The sequence below is a fragment of the Sciurus vulgaris genome, assembly GCF_902686455.1.
Source record: "Sciurus vulgaris genome assembly, chromosome: 16".
NCBI lineage: Eukaryota > Metazoa > Chordata > Mammalia > Rodentia > Sciuridae > Sciurus > Sciurus vulgaris.
Genome location: NC_136477.1, coordinates 75,966,745 through 75,987,847, shown reverse-complemented (window position 1 = coordinate 75,987,847; position 21,103 = coordinate 75,966,745). Strand labels below are relative to the sequence as shown.

Sequence of the window (21,103 nt, the reverse complement as noted above, 5' to 3'; positions counted from 1 at the left end):
GAGCAAGTTAGATTTCCAACAAAATTCAGTAGAAGGTATAGAGTGTTTCCATATGTCCCCTGCCCATTTACAAACATGCTCCCCCCCATTCTCAGCATCTCCCTGAAGAGAGATGTTAAAACTAATGAACCTGCATTGACATATCAGAATAACCCAGAGTCCATAATTTATGGAATCACTTTTGCTATTGCACATAATTTGAGTTTGGAAAAACCAGTGTTAACATGTATTCACCATTGTAGTATCACACAGAATGGTTTCACCGGTTTAAAATTCTTATATCCCATATAGTTATTGTTCTTTCTCCCCTCTAACTCCCCTTTGAAAACATGTAGTTTAGGTCTGTAAATAGTGAACTAAATTGATATGTTTCTGACAGATTTCTGCAGGGCTAAATGAATCTGTTTTTGGGGGTTAGGGGTAGTGACAAAAGTAGTATTGAATATGGCTAATTACTTTTTCTTTCTCTTTTATATAGAAGATAATATTTACTAAAATTCAGTTATCAAATGAGCAAGAACCTACTCCAATAAAATACATTGTTTTTTTGGAGATGTTTCAACTCTCTTTTGATTGTCTTTGATTTCCTGGCCAAAATGATCTTATAGTTCTGCCTGCAGTTGCAGACGTATTGGACATATCTTACCCCCCATTAACCTATTCAAAAATTTTGACATTCACATGGACTCATGAAAAGAAAAATTTCTCATAGAACATTGCCTCCAATCTCTCTTCTGTCATATTTTTTTGTTATGATACACTTGATTTCATTCCCTTCTCTCAATCTCTTGCATCATTCTGACAAAGTAGGTGAGAAACATCATTGTAATCTAGTGCTGACATTTTTTGCTGAGAAGCCAGTGGAATGTAAACTACATTTTCCTTGTTTACCTGGTGAAAGTTTGCTCACTCATGATACACACTTGGTAATTTCTGAGATGATAATTGAAATTTGATCCTCATCCTATAATAAATCACTGAACTTTGAGTTCATTTTGTGGAAAATCTTAGATCCAAATTCTGTATTTAATGGCCTAGAAGTTGCAGTTTTTAGAGTGTTATTGAAGATGTAATCAGTTTTTATTAGTTTCAAACATTTTTATCCCCTGTCTGGTAGGGCATTCTCTTTCTCTGGTGTCCTCTTTTTCTCCTTTGTAGGGACTTTTGATTGTGTCTTTTTGCCATAAGTTTGTACTTTAATATTTAAAATAATATATATAAATAGGATATGACTTTTCAACTTTGCTGTATTATTTAATTCTCCTGGTATAAACTCTTGTGTCAGTTCAGAGGTTGACCTTACTTGGCCTAATACTTTTATTGTTGTTTTTCTTCATTCATCTCTCCTGTTATTGGTGTTCTTATCTGTTTCTCAATGTTTCTCTATTTTTTTTGTTGTTGTTGTTGTTGTTGATGCTGGTGATTGACCCAGAGTTTCATGCATGGTAGGCAAGTGATCTGCCAGTGAGCCACATACACTTCCCTTTAAATTCAAAAATTTAAAGAAGTCCTTTCTTTATTGGATTTCTTATGGCAGAATGTCAAGAAACATCCAGAAATCTTGATGTCCTTCATCTGATGTACTGCAAAGTTTTATAAACAGATATTTTGTTAGTATACATCTTGTTTCTTGCTTGTAGCAGAGAGGCCTGAAGCTGTAGCTCTGGCTTTTCAAACTCCTTGGGTGTATGTGTTTACTCAGATGCCTGAGTTAACTCATCTTGTGGGTCATAACATTTTTGAATCCTTACATAGATTGAATAATAATAACCATAGTGAATAATTGTGTAATACTCAGAGTTCACAAAGTGATGTTACTTACATTCCTATGACAGTGTCTTCTTTACAGATTATTAACCCCTTCATTTAGTTGAAACTGAAGAGATATTATCTCCTACATTAAACAGAGTGTACCACTTGAACTTGAGCCTCCTGATTTCATGTGCCTTAACTCATTCCATTAAATCATGCCACTCCGCATTTCAATAAATGTTGTCATGAGTAACTCAGCTTTGCTTCCCAAAGTTAGAAAAATTTAATTGCATTTATTTACATTTTCTAGTTCTCAGTTGTTTTCAGTGTCCTGTTGACTGGAACTCCTACCCAAAACAGCCTCCAAGAGCTCACTTTCTTCTCAGTTTTGTGGAACCTGAGCTTTTTTCCAAAGAATAGGTGGAAGATTTTGTTCAATATTATGAGGATATTGAAAAAGAGTCCAATCAGGTTTCAACAAATCATCCCCAAGAGATCTTGACACACAAACTTCCTTAATCCATAACAGTTACAGATAGAAAAGAAAGGGAATGGACTACCAGAGGATTCATGCAGTTTTTCAGATAAAGAACGATAAACACAAGGCAGATGTTGGGTCCCTCATGTTGTGTCCAGTTATATGCTATTCATGACTCTTATTTGCTTGTTACATGATTCTACACTGGTGCTTATTTGGTTCATTTTTGGAAGAGGGTAGAAAGTGCAAGCTGATCTGTATACTTTTTTTTTAAACCAACTTGTAAATTTCTTTTTAATTTTTTTCTTTTTGTGGTATTGGAGATTGAAGCCAGGGGTGTTTTACCACTGAGATACATCCCCTGTGCTTTTGTAAAAATTTGCAAACAGCATCTTGCTAAGATTCTTAGGCTGGCCTTCAAATTGCCATCCTCCTTTCTCGAGTATATGTTACCATGCCTGGCTTCAAATTGTAAATTTTTATAAAGACTTTACTTTCCATGCCACTTTCCAGTGCAGAAAAGTATGGGCATGCTGTAGTCCCAAACTGCCCATAATAATTCTGCAATACTGGTTTTTCTCTTTAACACTTTGCAGAAACCAAAAGTCTGAGATGAGTGGGGAGTGGAAGTGAAAAGGTAAGCCTTCATCCATATAACAGGTAACTTTCTCTTATACCTTTGCCCCTCTGCCTTGTGGAATTACCTGAATATATGTGTAATATCTGAATGTCCTAGAACAATTATCCAAAACAAATTGCAGGAGGCCAACTAGTGATTATGTACATGCTGGTTAAATATGAGTTGTAAGACTTCTTATAGCACAAATTCCTGTACCACAAGATAAAGATTACCTCATGGACCTGCTCTGATTGATTTCTCCCACGTTTAGAGTTGCCAGATAAAATATAGGACATCATATTACATGTGACATGGGACAAACTTGTATTGAAAAACTGTTAATGGTTTATCTGAATTTCAGATTTAGCTGGCTGCTTGTATTTTTATTTTCTGTTTCTGATAAACCTATGTGAAGTATAATTCTAATTTAGCATTATTTTTGAAGATCAGCATAACTGGTCAATACACAAGGGATTAGAAGTCAAAAACTCAAGTTTGAATGCTGACAATATTCACATTCACCTGTGTTTCCTTGGATAAGTTGCTTAATTCCTCTGAGACTCACTTAACTGTTGTAAAAACAGTGACAGAATTACTTGCCATACATTTCTAGTCTGTTATGCTGCTCAGTGAGATTAAATGCAAGAATATCCTGGAAAACAGTTTCTTGAAAATGAGATTATTAATAAGAAGAATGAAGCTCTTCGAATGTTTGTATTTTGGGTTTTAAAAGCCAGGAACAAGTCCAGAAGGAATAGTGAAGAACCCAGTAAAGGCAGAAATCAGATGGTCCTCTAATTATGTGTGTTCAGCTTACAATTTTTTGACTCTACCATTTTACAAAAGCATTACACATTCAATAGAAACAGTACTTTGAATTTTGAATTTTTACTGATGTACATATTTGTGCTTATTTTTGAGGTATTGGTGTTTTGATTCATGTATACATTGAGTAGTATATCAATTTAGTATAATGAGTAGTAGATCAATTTAGATAATTAGCATATCATATACTCAAAATTCTTTATGTTGGGTATATTCAAAATTGTATCTGAATTCTAACTGGTTTGAGATATATAATGCATTATTGTTAGTTATATTAAAATATTCAAAGTCATTAATTATCAAGAAAATGCAAATCATGACCACAATGAGAAACTACCTCACCCCAGTGAGAACGGTTATTACAAAAAGTCAAAAAAACTAACAAACTGCTAGCAAGAATGTGGTGAAAGGGGAATTCTGATATACTCCTGGCAGGAGTAAATTAGTCCAAACAATGGAAAACAGGATGGAGTTTCCTCAAAAAGTAAAAACTAGAACTGCTCTATAATTGAGCAATCCCATCAAATGAAGGAACATCAACATGTCACAGAGATATCCCTACTCCTGTGTTTATTGCAGTACCATTCACAGTACCCATAATTTGGAACTAACCTAATGTCCATTAGCAGATGAAAAAAGAAAGTGTGGTGTATGCACACAATGGGATACTATTCAGTCATAAGATAACATGAGTATCAGTCTTTTCCAGGCTAGAGATATATTGTAATGTACTGTCCTGTGAGGGTGCATGGCAGCAGCAAGTCACAACTCCCAAGTTCCCCAGGCAAACATGAGGGTGAATACCTGATTCTCTACAGTGTTCTATGTTGTCAGTGTTGTTTAGACACAGGTATTCAATAAATTACATAAAGTATTCAACAGTTTTTTATAAAATATTATTATGTTAGATTATTTTGCGTGAGTTGACTATTGTAAGTTTTGTGAGCACATTTAATGTAGGGTAGGCTAAGCTGTGATGTTTGGTTTGTTAGGTCTGTTAAATAAATTTTTTACTTACATGATATTTTCAATTTGTGATGAGTTTATAAGAATGCAATCACTTTGTAAGTCCAGGAGTGTCTGTGCTGTGAAAATTGCTATACTAACCTAGAATGCAGAATTAGCTTGAAAATGAGGAAAGGAAATTGCTATATGGTCTCTAGTAGTTCAGTGCCTTTGTTGTATTTTTGAACCACTTTCTTGTATTTTTTTCCTTACACAGCAAGTGAACTACATAACCTCTTGCAGCCATTTCTGCTTAGGAGAGTAAAAGTTGAGGTAGCTACAGAGCTTTAAAAGAAGACAAAAGTAGTGATACACCATGTCATGTCAGCTTTGCAGAAAAAATACTACAAGGCTATTTTGATGAAAGACCAAAGTAATCACACGGCAGTTCATCCATTTAGAAATTAATGAGGATGTGATTTGGGGGCAGGGAAATATTTTATAATTACACTCACTTTGTATAGCAAGAATATAAGGTAGCATTTTGTATTCTGAATGATACTCAGGTCAGCTGCAGTGAAACAATGGCAGTGTTAAGCGTATCAGACATAGTTGTTGCATGACAAAATTTTCCTTTTTTCTTTTGCTTAGTTTTTCTTATTCCTTACAAGGAAGCAAACACTTTTAAATATCCATTCATGCCTTTTGTCTTCCATTTGCTTTTTCCACCCTCTCAAATCCACAATAGAAGTTGAAGAAGGAAATTTCATAAATTTCCAGTCATTATAACAAACCACCCCCAAGTTCAATTTATAGACTATCTTCTCAAAACAAAGTGATGTATAGGAAAGTTCCATGTGGATATGCTATTAATTCTCAGTGCAGAAGAGTCATTGGGAGTTAGTATAAATTTGAGGAATGTCCAATAAAATTATTAAGGTTATTTATAAAGAGTTGGGTTTGTTTTTTGTTTTTGTTTTTGATTTGTTAGTCCATTTTTATTTCTCTCTTCAAAATTACAGATGCATTTGAAAATGTAATGGCAAAGAAAGTTAAACTTCAGAATATGTTATCCCAGCCACAAAAATCTGTGGATCACCCATATTTGTTTGATAGTGAGGCAGTGTCCTTTTTCCCCACATGGTTTTCTTTAGTAGATCTGGGTCCAAAATCATAGCAGAATTCTTCCAAAAAAAAAAAAAAAAAAACCTACCTGAATTTACTGTATGTATTTTGCTTATTCTCATTTTCTCTGTATTTCCTAATGTTATTCAGATTTATTAAGATGTTCCTGTAATATCCCTTATGGATATGTTTTTCTTTTTCTCTCTTAATCCAAGATCCATAGATTCTGTATAGCATTTGCCATGTCTCCATTTTTCTGCAATCTAGAAATGTTTTTAATCTTTTGGCGGGGTTCAGGAAGGGGACCTTTTTGTCTTTCATTATGTTGACAGCTATGGAGAATAAAACTGGTAGTTTTACAGAATGTGTCATAATCTGGATTTGTCTGAGCACTTCTTTTTTTTTTATTGTAAACAAATGGGATACATGTTGCCTCTCTGTACATGGCGCAAAGGCATACCATTTGTGTAATCATAAATCCTCATACAGTAATGTTGTTTGATTCATTCTGTTATTTTTTCCCTTCCCCCACCCCTCCCACCCCTCTTTACCCTCTACACAGTACTTTCTTCCTCCATACTTGCCCCCCTCCCTAACCCTAACTCTAACCCTAACATTAACCCTTCCCTCCCCCCTTTATGTGTCATCCTCCACTTATTAGCGATATCATTCGTCCCTTGGCTTTTTGAGATTGGCTTATCTCACTTAGCATGATATTCTCCAATTTCATCCATTTGCCTGCAAATGCCATAATTTTGTCATTCTTTATGGCTGAGTAATATTCCATTGTGTATATATACCACAGTTTCTTTATCCACTCCTCAATTGAAGGGCATCTAGGTTGGTTCCATAGTCTGGCTATTGTGAATTGAGCAGCTATGAACATTGATGTGGCTGTATCTCTGTAGTATGCTGATTTTAGATCCTTTGGGTATAGGCCAAGGAGTGGGATAGCTGGGTCAAATGGAGGGTCCATTCCAAGTTTTCTAAGGAATCTCCACACTGCTTTCCAGAGTGGCTGCACTAATTTGCAGCCCCACCAGCAATGTATGAGTGTACCTTTCTCCCCACATCCTCGCCAACACCTGTTGCTTGTATTTTTGATGATCGCCATTCTAATTGGGGTGAGATGGAATCTGAGCACTTCTTTATGTTTAGATTTTCTTTAGTTTTGAACCTACCCAGCCATTATGCCATGTTCACCAGTGATCTCTGTGATGCCCAGTGATTGTCAGTTCACATTTCAGTTAATCTCTCAGAAACCCTTGACACAGTAGATCACGTTTTCCTTGAAATACTCTTCACTCAGCTTCTGAAATAGCACTTTCACTTGCTTTTCCTCCTGCCCACATGCTTCTTAGAATCATTTGCTGCTTCCCCTTCATCTTACTGACGTGTATGTTTCTAAGCACTGCTTTAGTGCTTGCCTAGAAAATTGATGTGTTGTGTTTTCATTTTCATTCAAATAATTATTTTTTACACACTCTGATAGGCAATCTCTGGTCATGGAGTCTCCAGTATAGAAAAAATGCAAAAGGTTTGCTGTACTTGTGCTAAAGACTTTTTGCCAAGTAGCACTGTGAACTATTTAAAAGTTTAACAGGATCCTAATCAGATGCACATTATAATATTTTTTTAAGGAAGAAGAGGCATTAGGAATGTAGATTTTGAAGAAAAAACTTCAAGAATATTCTTTAAGTTTTTAAAATCTGTTCTAATTATTTGTACATGGTGGTAGAATGCATTCATACATTTTTATAGATCATACTTAAATAAAGTATAATTGAATACAAACTTGAGGCATAATTTTTAGAATTCACTAGTTAATTAATAATCATTTCATGCACATTGTGTTACTTAGAACATTTTGTTGTATTGAAATATTTTCTATACATTTATTTATAATCAAAATATTAAGAAGTATTTTACATTTGAAACTGTATTATAGCTGCTCCAGAAAATATGCAAATATATTTAGTAACTTTGAAAATCTAATTAAAAATCAAAAACTATAAAATGAATAAATAACTAAATAAATTTTAAAACTTCTGAACTTAGAAAGTGACACAAGAGGTTGAATACTTTCAGACACTGTGACAAAAAAATTATAAAAGTAACAACTTATGGTTATTGAGAGTCTCTGGTTCTATATATGATTATTAGTTTGCCCAAGATATCTATGTTTTTAATTAGATGAAGACTTTTACGTATAATCTTAGTGGAAAGAGTCATAAAACATGGTGAAATCCCTTTTGAAAGCAAATATTTCTATAATGTTATTGTATTTTTATACTTTTATCTACTTCGTTTTCTGTGATGCTGAAGATTGAGTCCAGTGTCTCACATAATCTAGGCAAGTACTCTACCATTGAGCTACAAATGCTGGCCCTAATTTATAAATTAATAAATGTATTCTAAATTTCTATGTTTCCATAATTTCTAGCATTATTTTAGTGTAAAAATGGAGCCAAGAATAAACATAATGCAAAATTTCTCCTAGAAATGTATGGTAGTAAAATATAAAAGGTCCAATAATAAAAACTTGCAAGCAATGAACTTTACTTATTTCAAATTAAAGGCATGAGGGAAATTCCATGATTCTACAAAAAATAATTTGAGCATGAGTGTTATAAATCTTGTAAGTATGATTTAAATTTCACTCTAATGTAAACCTAACAAAAACTACTTAACAAAATTTCCTTTTTCTTCTGCAATAATAAATTTATTCCTAATATAGTGTACTGACAAATGCATTTTCCAGTCCAATGTTTTATCCAACTTCCCTACACTAAACTACTCAATGGAACACTGGCATTTATACATGTTAAAATATCAATAAAATTATCTTAAAATGTTTTCTTGTGAGTGAATTTGCAATAAATATATCAGAAGCCATTGCTGATTTTCCAGTATTAATATCTCAAAACTCAGTTTTCAGAGCAAGAAAGTTAATTACACAAAAGATCACTTTACCTTGAAATGAGATTGATAGTAGACCTCATCAAGATCAGTTTCAGTAGGAAGACTTTAGAGCAAAAATATATAATAATGTGGATGGATAGGCTTTTTCAATAAACTCTAGTGAAAATTTGGATTCATAGATATTAAATGATATTTCTTCACTGATTTGATTAAAATATAAGGTCTGTTTTATAAAATTCTGCCTCTATTATTTCAAACTATAAAATAGTCAATAAACATACTTTTTGTTGATGGACATTTAATTAATTAATTAATTAACTTATGTGGTGCTGAGAATCAAAATCAGTGCCTCACATGTCAGGCAAGTGCTGTATCACTGAGCCACAACCCAGCTCCTCAATGAATGCACTCTTAATTCCATTTCAGAATGACAGTCAATATATTGGCAGAACTCGAGAACAGTTTATTCTCTGAAACTGCCTGTTTTGAAGGCTGGACTTTAAATTCAATTAATAGTTGTCATAATATTTTACTTTTACCTGAAATGGAACAAATCTTTGATGACCCAAGACAAGGTAGCAAGATGCAGAGTGCCCTCTCTCTTGGCTATCCATGGATCAAAGTTTAAGCTAACTTGAAAATTGTGGTACTTCTTCTTCCACATGGATATTACTCAAAGAAAATGTCCCACTTTGCAGGGTGTGGTGATGCAGGTTTATAATCCCAGAAAATTGGGAGTTTAAGAGAGGAGGATTGTAAATTCAAAGCCAGCTTTAGCAAATTAGTGAGGCTCTCTACTACTTGACAACAGCTTGACTAAAAACAAAACACAGAACAAAAGGACTTGGTATATATATATATATATATATATATATATATATATATATAAATGGCTAAGCTTTCCTTGGTTTAGTTCTCTGTACAAAAAAGTAAAGGAAAAACAAAAAATGAAAAAACTCAGCATAAGCAAGGTGCTAAGCAACCCAGGGAGACACTCTCTCTAAATAAAATACAAAATAGGACTGGGGATGTGACTCAGTGGGTGAGTAAACCTGAGTTCAATACCCAGAACCCATAAATAGATAAATAAATATATTAATTAGTTAATTAATTAATAAACCTATTTGTTCCCTTTACCCACAAACAGTATACTGAGTTTCATGAAACCTTTAAAAACTTTTAAACATTAAATATCCAAGTATATGTTTTTATTGGGAATACTATTGTCAGGCACACTGAAATCTTATAAATTTTACACTACCTTTTTACCTGAATAGGTCCCACTTTATTCAAATCCCCATGAACTATCAAGCACTTACATATACAGACAATCTGATACTCAAGGGGAAAAATTGCTAGAAAAGCAGAACAGTGAAAATTGTGCCTGTGTTTTCCTAAATATTATTAAAATATCCTCTTTCCTCTTAGATTCCTCTTCCCAGTCTCTAATTTTCAGGACTCAGTTGCATCCTCCAACCTGTAAATCTACATCCTGTGAAGATGCATATTCTTGACACAAGGTTACACTCAAAGGACCAAGAGTCAGACCTCTTTCTGTTTCTGTTTCTGATTCTGAAAAATAAGTTAAATGGATTCTCAGTCACAGGTCTTACTATAAACACATTACCAACTACTGAACTGAAGCTCTTTGATGACGTGCCTGTCAGTTATCTCCATGATATACCATGATCTACTACACATATAGATAGGGAGAACATCAGTGAATTGGCAAAAGAAGGGTCAGAGAATGGACACCTGCTAGAAGTGGTAGATACATGTATTCCACAGATTCTAAACCCCACTGTTTTAGTCTCTAAGCCATGCTCACATCTCTATAAACTCTGGAAACTGTTCCCAGTGGCTCAAAATATTTTAATATCTTTCAACAGAACCTTGAATTTTGCCACTTGTTAAAATTAAACAGCAAGAGTATAATGGGACTCTCAGAACTTACTTGAAATTCTATTTTAATATGCCTTTCTAGAAAGCATCTGATACTCTATCTCCTGAATATCTGTTTTTTGTTAATCAAACTGGTCATAAATCACAAGGTTTGATCTATTTTACATAACCCTTATTTCCACCCAATGCAGTGATATTTCTCCTCAGTCTTGTCCTTCCCTTCGTTAGTTTCATTCTAATGCTCTACCCCTGGGCTCACTTAATAATCTCATTCTTACCCACTTCAATTGTTTTCCACAGTCACTCCCAACCTGTTATGTCAGCTGTAAACACATTCACTACACAGGGATAATCAGGAAAAGCACTGAGTTTATAATTAAGGACCCTCAGTTCAATTCACATTACTATCTTTTTCTGTACCCAGAAAAGCCTCTTTAATATCTCTAAGTTCTGTTCACCATCATGACCATCACTTGGCCAGCATGTCAAACAAATATTAAAGAATGAGTGGATACATTGATTAGTTGATAAAATTTCTTAAAATTCTGAAATTCTCTGAGCATTTGATTCAGTCAGTGAAAAAATGAGTAGTTAATTGAGAGAATAAAAATTAAAACACTAAGAAAGCTCAATAGAAAGTAAAAATAAAAATTCAACAAAATATTTTAATCATAGAAAAGAAAAAAAATAGTATAAAAGAAAACTTTCTTCACAAAACTACATATGGATAGTAGCATGAAGGTAAATGTAGGTCATGATTTATAAAACAGCTTTACAAAACCAGAGGTCAAAACTACAAGTGGGTAGGGTATTGAAGGAAACCAAACTGAGAAATCAGAAAGTAGAGATATCAATTAAAATATTCTCTATACAGAGACTTAATATATTTTATATAACATGGTCTACACAAATGTATTCTTGACTTCAAGTAAAATAATTTTACTACAGGTCTAGCCTGATCCTATTTATGAAGAAAACATGTGACCACAGCTCTGAGAAATTTTTCCTAAAATTCTATAACAAGGTTACTCAGATAAATTATGAAAAACAAATAACATACAACTGATTTTGGCTTTCTGAATTGGTCATATACACCTGCATCTTGATTCTAGTTCTGCACTGGCATCGACCTACACAGTGAAGGAATACAATGGAGTTGTCAGCCAGGCAAGCTTGCAGTTTAAATGCAGGCCTGGCACATTAATTATGGGAACATGGTACAAATAGTCAACTTCTATGAATGATAGCTGTTTAATTAGTAAATAACAGGATATAATAGCACAGGTACTTTCAAAGTCATCATGATGAATTCAATAAACAAATGTTTGGAACAATTTTCTATCACAGACTGGAACACTCAAACATGTTTTATTCCTTTTATCTTCATTCTGTAATCAGTTAGCATACAATTTTTTAAAAGTATAAAATCCTACCTACTTATATGGTTGTCTGTAGAATTTCCATCCAATATTAGAAAAGTGAATAAAATGTTATTTAAACAACAATTGAAAATATAAAACATTAAAAGAGTATGACTGTGATTCTTTGTTCAGAGTATTCCACTGCATGCTTAAATGAAGACTTTTCTATAAATGGTATTAATTACATTTCTTGTTTTTTGTTTGAGTTGCTAAATTTGTGGCAATTTGTTACAGCAGCGAATAGAAATAAATACAAATATTATTTTTAAAATTCTTTCTAAAAATATGCCCATTTACTGCTCTATTGACCACTATAATTTGAAATTTTTTTAAATTCATTTTTATTGTAAACAAATGGGATACAACTTGTTTCTCTGTTTGTAAATGAAGTAGAGGCATACCACTTGTGTAATCATATATTTACCTAGGGTAATAATTTTTGATTCAATATGTTATTTTTTCTTCCACCCTTATTCCTCTATACAGTCCCTCCTTCCTCCAATCTTCCTGCTCTCTGACCCCACTATATGTGTCATCATCCACTTATCAGAGATATCATTCATCTTTGGATTTTGAGATTGGCTTAGCATGATATTCTCCAATTTCATCCATTTGCCTGTAAATGCCATAATTTTATTATTCTTTTCTGGCTGAGTAATACTCCATTGTGTATATATATATATATATATATATATATATATATATATCACAGTTGTTTTATTCATTCACAAATTGAGGGGCATCTAGGTTGGTTCCATAATCTGGCTATTGTGAATTTAGCAGCTATGAACATTGTGGCTATATCTCTGTATTACGCTGATTTTAAGTCCTTTGGGTATAGGCCAAGGAGTGGGATAGCTGGATCAAATTGTGGTTCCATTCCAAATTTTCTAAGGAATCTCCACACTGCTTTCCAGAGTGGCTGCACTAATTTGCAGCCCCACCAGCAATGTATGACTTTACCTTTTTCCCCACATCCTCTCCAACACCTATTGTTGCTTGTATTCTTGACAATCGCCATTCTAATCGGGGTGAGATGGAATCTTAGTGTAGTTTTGATATGCATTTCTCTTATTACTAAAGATGTTGAACATTATTTCATATATTTGTTTGTTGCTTGTAGATCTTCTGTGAAGTGTCTGTTCATATTCTTAGCTCATTTGTTGATTGGATTATTTGTATTCTTTGTGTAGAGTTTTTGAGTTCTCTATATATTCTGGAAATTAGTGCTCTATCTGAAGTATGAGGGGCAAAGACTATCTCCCACTATGTAGGTTCTTTCTTCACTTTTCCAATAGTTTCCTTTGCTGAGAGAAAGTTATTTAGTTTTAATCTATCCTAGTTATTAATTCTTGCTTTTATTTCTTGTGCTATGGGAGTCCTGTTAAGGAAGTCTGATCCTAAGCCAACAAGCTGAAAATTTGGACCTACTTTTTCTTCTATAAGATGCAGGGTCTCTGGTCTGATTTCAAGGTCTTTGACCCATTTTGAATTGATTTTTATGCAGGGTGAGAGATAGGGATTAGTTTTATCCTGTTGCATATGGATTTCCAGTTTTCCCAGCACCATTTGTTGAAGAGGCTATCTTTTCTACATTGCATATTTTTGGCACCTTTGTCTAGTATTAGAAAATTGTATTTATTTGGGTTTCTGTCCATGACCTCTATTCTGTACCATTGATCTACCTGTCTATTTTGATGCCAATACCATGCCGTTTTTGTTACTATTGCTTTGTAGTAGAGCTGAAGATCTGGTATTGCGATACCCCCTGCTTCACTCTTCCTGCTAAGGATTGCTTTAGCTATTCTGGGTTTCTTATTCTTCCAGATGAATTTCATAATTGCTTGCTCTATTTCTGTAAGGCATATCATTGGGATTTTAATTGGAATTGCATTGAATTTGTATAGCACTTTTGGTAGTATGGCCATTTTGACAATATTAATTCTGCCCATCCAAGAACATGGAAAATCTTTCCATCTTCTAAGATTTTCTTTAATTTCTTTCTTTAGTGTTCTGTAGTTCTCATTGTAGATGTCTTTCACCTCTTTTTTAGATTGATTCTCAAGTATTTTTTTTTTCGAGGCTATTGTGAATGGGGTAGTTTTCCTAACTTCTCTTTCTGAAGATTCATCACTTGTGTATAAAAATGCATTGGATTTATGAGCATTGATCTTGCAACTTGCTACTTTACTGAATTCACTTATGAGTTCTAAACGTTTTCTGTTGGAATTTCCGGGTTCCTCTAAATATATAATCATGTCATCAGCGAACAGGGATAGTTTGAGTTCTTCTTTTCTTATTCGTATTCATTTAATTTCTTTGGTTTTTCTAATTGCTCTGGCTAGAGATTCAAGGATGATGTTGAATAGAAGTGGTGAAAGAGGTCATTCCTGCCTTGTTCCAGTTTTTAGGGTGAATGCTTTAAGTTTTTCAACATTTAGAATGATATTGACCATGGGCTTAGCATAGATGGCACTTACAATATTAAGGAAATTTCCCACTATTCCTAATTTTTCTAGAGTTTGGAGCATAAAGGGATGCTGTATTTTATCAAATGCTTTTTTTGCATCTATCACAATAATCATGTGATTCTTGACTTTAAGTCTGTTGATATGGTGAGTTACATTTATTAATTTTCAAATGTTGAACCAACTTTGCAGCCCTGGGATAAAAGACACTTGATCATCGTGCCCTATTTTTTAATATATATTTGTATGCAATTTGCTAAGATTTTGTTGAGAATTTTTGCATCAATGTTCATTAAGGATATTGGTCTGAAAATTTCTTTCCTCGATTTGTCTCTGTCTGGTAAGTATCAGGGTGATATTGGCTTCATAGAATGAGTTTGGGAGGGTTCCTTCCTCTTCTATTTCATGAAATACTTTCAGAAGTATTGGAATGAGCTCTTCATTAAAGGTTTTGTAGAACTCAGCTCAGAACCCATCTGGTCCCAAACTTTTCTTTGTTGGTAGGCTATTGATGAGTTCTATTTTATTACTTGAAATTGATCTATTTAAATTGTTTATGTCCTACTGCTTCAGTTTAGGTAATTCATATGTCTCTAGAAACCTGTTGATATTTTCGAGATTTTCTATCTTGTTGGAGTACAGATTTTCAAAATAGCTTCTAATTACATTTGTATTTTAATAGTGTCTGTTTTGATATTTCCTTGTTCATTCCAAATTTTAGTAATTTGGTAATTCTCTCTCCTTCTCTTTGTTAGTGTGGCTAAAGGTTTATCAATTTTGTTTATTTTTTGAAAGAAACAATTATTTATTTTGTCAATTTTTTGTGTTGTTTCTTTTGTTTCAATTTTGTTGATTTCAGCTCTGATTTTAACTATTTCCTGTCTTCTACTACTTTTGGTGTTGCTCCATTCTTTATCTAGGGATTTGAGCTATAGTGTTAGGTCATTTATTTGTTGATTTTTTCTTCTTTTTTTGAATGCACTCCATGAAATTAATTTTTCTCTCTCTAATTACTGCTTTCATTCCCCAGAGATTTTGATATGTTGTTTCTTTTTTCTCATTTACCTCCAAATTTTTTAATTTCCTTCCTGATTTCTTGTTATCTATTCATCATACAATAATGTATTATTTAATCTCTAAGTGTTGGAGTAGTTTCTATTTTTTACTCTGTCACTTATTTCTAATTTCAATCCATTATGATCTGATAGAATACAAGGGACTATCTCTACCTTTTTGTATTTGTTAACAGTAGCTTTGTGGCATAATATATGGTACATTTTAGAGAAGAATCCATGTGCTGCTGAGAAGAATGTGTATTCACTCTTTGTTGAATGGTATATTCTATAAATGTCTGTTATGCCTACATTATTGATTGTGTTATTGAGATCTCTGGTTTCTTTGTTCAATTTTTGTTTGGAGGATCAGTCCAGTGGTGAGAGAGGTGTGTTAAAATCACTTATTTTTATTATGATGTGGTCTATTTGATTTCAGGCATTGAGAAGGATTTGCTTGACATATATGGATGAGCCAGGATTTGGGGCATAGATATTTATGGTTGTTATGTCTTGCTCATTTATGCTTCCCTTAAACTGTATGAAATGTTATTCTTTTTCCCTTCTGACTAACTTGGCTTGAAGTCCACATTATCTGACATGAGGATGGATACTCTGGCTTTTTTGCTGTGTCCATTTGTGTGGTATTTTTTTTCCCATCCTTTCATCTTTAGTCTGTGTGTATCTCTTTCTAGGAGATGAGTCTCTTGCAGGCAGCAAATTGTTAGATCCTTATTTTTAATCTGCCAGTCTATGTCTTTTTTTGTTGTTGTTGATTTCAGACCATTAACATTCAGGGTTATTTTTGATATATGATTTGTGTTCCTGGTCGTTTGACTCTTTTTTTTTTTTTTTTTTGACATGACTTGATTTCTTCTTTATTTGACTGTTTCTTTAGGGTAATTCCTCCCTTTGCTGATTTGCATCGTTGTGATTCATCTCTTCCTCATGGAATATTTTGCTGAGAAAGTTGTGTAATGCTGGCTTTATTTTTGTAAATTCTTTTAGTTTTTTTTTTTTATCATAGAGGGTTTTTATTTCATTGTCAAATCTGAAGGTAAGTTTTGCTGGTATAAGATTCTTCGTTGGCATCTGTTTCTTTGGGGGTTTCAAAAATGTTGTTCCAGGCCCTTCTAGCTTTCAGGGTCTGTATTGAAAAATCTGCTGATATCCGTGTTGGTTTTCTCCTGAATATAATTTTATTCTTTTCTTTTGCAGCCTTTAAAATTCTGTCTTTATTTTCTATGTTAGGTATTTTAATTATTATATGCCTTGGTGTGGGTCTGTTGTATCTTTATGTATTTGGAGTCCTATAAGCCTCTTGTACTTGATTTTCCATTTAATTCTGGTTTGGGAAATTTTCTGATATTATTTCATTGAAGAGATTGTTCATTCCTTTGGTTTGTTTCTCTAAGCCTTGCTCAATCCCAATAACTCTTAAATTTGGTCTTTTCTTGATATCTCATAGTTCTTGTAGATTCTATTCATGAATTTGTACCATCTTCTCTGTTTGGTCAACTTTGTTTCAAGATTAATATTTTGTCTTCAATATCTGAGGTTCTGTCTTCCAGGTGTTCTATCTTGTTGGTTATGGTTTCTATAGAGTTTTTAATTTGGTTTATTGTTTCCTTCATTTCAAGAATTTCTGTTTGTTTTTCTTTCAATATCTCTAACTCTTTATTGAAATTATCTTTTGCTTCCTATATTTGCTTGTTTAACTGTCGATTGGTGTGATCATTCAATGCCTGCATTTGGTCTTTCATCTCATCATTCAATGCCTGCATTTGCTCTTTCATCTCCTCATTTGCTTCTCTGATCATTTTAATTATGTACATTCTGAACTCCCTTTCTGACATTTCTTCTATCATGCTGTCATTGTATTTTATTGCTATACCTTCTAGGTTTGTTTGGGACATTTTCTTCCCTTGTTTACTCATATTGCTCAGGTAATTATCCCTCTAGTAATGAAACTCTGGCACATTGAAGATTTTGTCTATTGCCTAATCTTGTCTCTGTACATTTCCAATAATTCACCACTTAGACTTCAGTAGCCTGAAGTCTGGGAGGAAATTGGTAATGTGGTGTTCCACTAGGAAGCTGGCCCTCTAGGGGTGGTGGCCTTCAGTTGGGGTATATTCCCTGTCAGTGGGTAGAGGTGCCTCCACTTGTTTACTAATGGTCAGTCAAAGGGGGACTAGACTGCAGACTGGAGCACTTCTATACTGGGCCTGTATCTCTGGTTCTACTGCCCTGGTGGTACAGTGTGTAAGACTCACCCAGTAGGAAAGTTTCACTGGGCATCTCTCCTCTGAGAAGTTCCCTTCAGTCCAGAACTATCATCTGGACTGGGAAGCCCCCCTATGCAACATTCCCAGGGGTCCTATCACACCATGTGGGCTGGGGAGCCTGGCCATGTGAGGGACACCTTCACTGAGTGGTCCTCCTCTGCTACATTCCCTGTGGACTGGAGCTACCACCTGGGCCTTGGACCCTCACTCTGCATAGAAGACTCTTGCTGTGGGGCCCTCCTCTAAAGTGCTTCCAGTTGACTGGGTTCTCAGCTCCATCAGGGGGTCTCATTGGTCCACTCAACTCCAAAAGTTCCCTGCATTTTGGGACTACTACCCCATCTGGGTGCCAGTCCAGTTGGAGGGACTCACCCGGTGTCTCTGATTTGGTCCTGAGACTCTTTATTTTTATTATTTATTTATTTATGTTTAAATAACAATTTATAAAACTTTAATGATTGGCTTCATAAAAAAGTACAGACAATTTAAAAAATTTATTGTATGTCAATAATTCTCAAACATTTAAAATTAGAATTCAAGGAACTTGACAACCAATATTCAGAATATCTATGAAATTACATTACTATCCCTTTTCCCTTTTTTTACAGTTGCTGAAAATTATTGAGAAAAAAATCTATTCTGGTTTTTAGTTGTAAAGCTCAAAAAGATTCCAAAAGTGAGATTACATTTACAAATTAACCCTAAAATCTAAAAGAACAATTTACCAGGTTCTTTATCTTTCATCATCCACTGATAAGATTTTAAGAGGTTCAGAATCTGTTCTGACATAGAAATAAGGTCAAATGGTTCTGGTAAAAGAATCACTGAAACTATATAGAAGAGACTTGTCATTTACATTATAAAAGGAAACCTCACCCAATTCAAAATCCAAAAAATGCCAATCTTACTGGGTTCTGGTACTGGCAGAAGCTGGGTTTTGTTAGGACAAAACACAACATAACCACCCTCAATATATATCGTCCAATTGCTCAGAAGCCACTCAGGACTGATGGTCGTTTCCTCCAGTTCCTAGGAAGATAATCATGACACACACCCGATGTCCACTGAGGTTTGTTTCCCACATCTACCTCCCAGTAATGTCTACCAGAATTAAATATCTTAGAATCCAGGACAGCAGGGCAGAGATAAAATCTCCTTGAGTTATAACCAACACTTTGTTTCATTCTTCCATATTTTACACTTTTTCTATCCTCAGAGACAATAAGCTGAGGATATGCTGTGTCGAGGTCTAAACTCATGTCTACCTGAAATTGCTGTATAATTCAGTCTAAGCCAGAAAACTGTGGAGGAAGACTAAAGCCATACTCCTTTAACCTGAATGAAGAAAGTTCAGTGCATTTTAGGTTTTGATACTTTTGGCGTATACTCTTAACATGCCTCAGAACTGCCAGGTCTGACCGCGCACACTTGCCCTCTATTTCCTTCAGTAAGCGTTTTACTGTGGAAACATGATCTGAAAGGTTATGAGGTTTTTAAGTTTTGATAAAATGTCCAACTCTTCATCTTGTATCTTCTTAAGCAGAGCCTCTTGTTCATTCTGTAAAAACAGTCTAATTTGCTCAAATTCAGAATTTACTTCTTTTTTCCTATATTCTACCTTTCTCAGCTCAAGAGACTTCCTGTTTTGCAGAATGATCACTTTTTCAACTCTTTCCACATTAGTCTTCAAGGGTTCGATGCTAGATTCCAGAATTTTTCTGTGGTAGGTAGCAGCTTTCTTAATGGGACAAATGTAATGCCTCTGATGTTCAGCAGAGAAACTGCACTGGGTACATAAAATCTGCAAATCCTTCACACAGAAAACGGTCAGAAATTGTGTTTCTCACATAGAGCATTTTCTTCTTGCCTCTTCCTCTTGCTCCTTCTGATCTGGAGGAGTTTAGAAATTTCAGTCAAATTACAGAGCTGGGGGTTCCTCCTGAACTTCCTTTCTTTCCAATGTAGAGATCTAAAAGAATGTCACCATAACCAATGATGGGGAGAAATGATGACATAACAATGTACAGTCTTCAAATCCTGTTTCCAAATGCTTCATATGTATTCTGTTCACCCCCATTGGTTGGATTTTCCACAACTGGAGCAGGTAGAACAGAGGCTCCAGCAGACCTTATACAGCACCCCTAGAACACTGCCGGCTCCAAACAGACTGGGACACTCTCCCCACTCCTGAGTCTCTTTATACCTCCTCTTCTTGATTCTTGGGTGTTGTCAAAGGTCCTGTAGTCTCCTGTCATTGTCTCTGGAAGGGAGCTGCCCTTCCAATGATGATGGACATGCCCTCAGGAATAATTCAAAATGTCTGCACCAGCCTATAAAGAAACCTATGACTACCTTGGCTGTGCAGGCAGACTGGCTTATCTGCTGGCTTGCTCCACGATGGTGACAGACCTTGGTGTGGTGGTCAGGTGGGGTTGCTCAGTGATGGTGTCCGTCTTTGGCCTGGTGGTTGGGCAGGTTGGCTACCCACCGCCTAGCTCTGGAAGGCAGGTGGATTGGGTGCCTGTCTGCTACTTCAATGATGCAGGTGGCCTGACTCACCCACCAGCTCACTCCATGACTCACTAATTATATTTCTGATAAGCAATTAATGCATTAAGAATTCCTTTGTCCCATATTTTGTAGTTTTCAAATGCAAGGAAGAAACATAGAATTTATCCAAATTTTGATACCTAAAAATTAACAATTTTTCCCATGACTGCACATTTAACTAAAAGTTGCAAGATGGAAAGAAAAAAGTATTATTAGATGATTCAGGAGCATAAAGAAAGTGTCAAAAAATAGCATAATTTTTCTGGACTAATTGCAGTATGGACAATTATTGGAGAATATGCTTGTTTTTATGACACACAAAAGTTCCAGGTAGAGGAAACACAATATAATAATTTGAAAATGTTTTTCTTATTTACATAAGGAAATGCAAGATTTCAGGAACCAAAATTAAATTACCATAAAATATCTTTAGACAATATAATTTCAGATTATAAATTTCCTATAAGTAGTTGCTTAAATAATCATGAATTCTAGACTACTAAGAGAAAAATTAAGAAAAATATGAATGCAATTTATATATATATATTTTTCAACTGCTCCTTGGTATTTTCATTTTAAGAAATTTTTCTACCACCATGACGGTGCCATCAGAAAATACGCTCTTGCTTTTATATATGTTGTAGAGGGCCAGTTCCTTAGCCCTTACAAGGAAGGATGCCTCTGACCTCTCTCTCGGCATTCAGCGGATTCCCTTTCTTCTAAAAGTCCCCATGAATTTATATTCATGGAGGTGAA

General features: G+C 34.5%; 2 pseudogenes across 2 annotated transcripts in view; one reads left to right on the top strand and one right to left on the bottom strand.

The window, feature by feature from the left end:
• Positions 1 to 21,103, top strand: part of LOC306647162 (cyclin-dependent kinase 17-like) — a 1,195,982-nt pseudogene that overhangs the window by 840,832 nt on the left and 334,047 nt on the right. The gene's annotated exons all lie outside the window — the stretch shown is intronic.
• On the bottom strand, positions 18,597 to 21,047 carry LOC306646460 (tripartite motif-containing protein 60-like; annotated as a pseudogene). The gene is made up of 2 exons: positions 21,034 to 21,047; positions 18,597 to 19,766 (listed from the first exon to the last, which is right to left on the bottom strand). The product of its transcript is annotated as a tripartite motif-containing protein 60-like (transcript).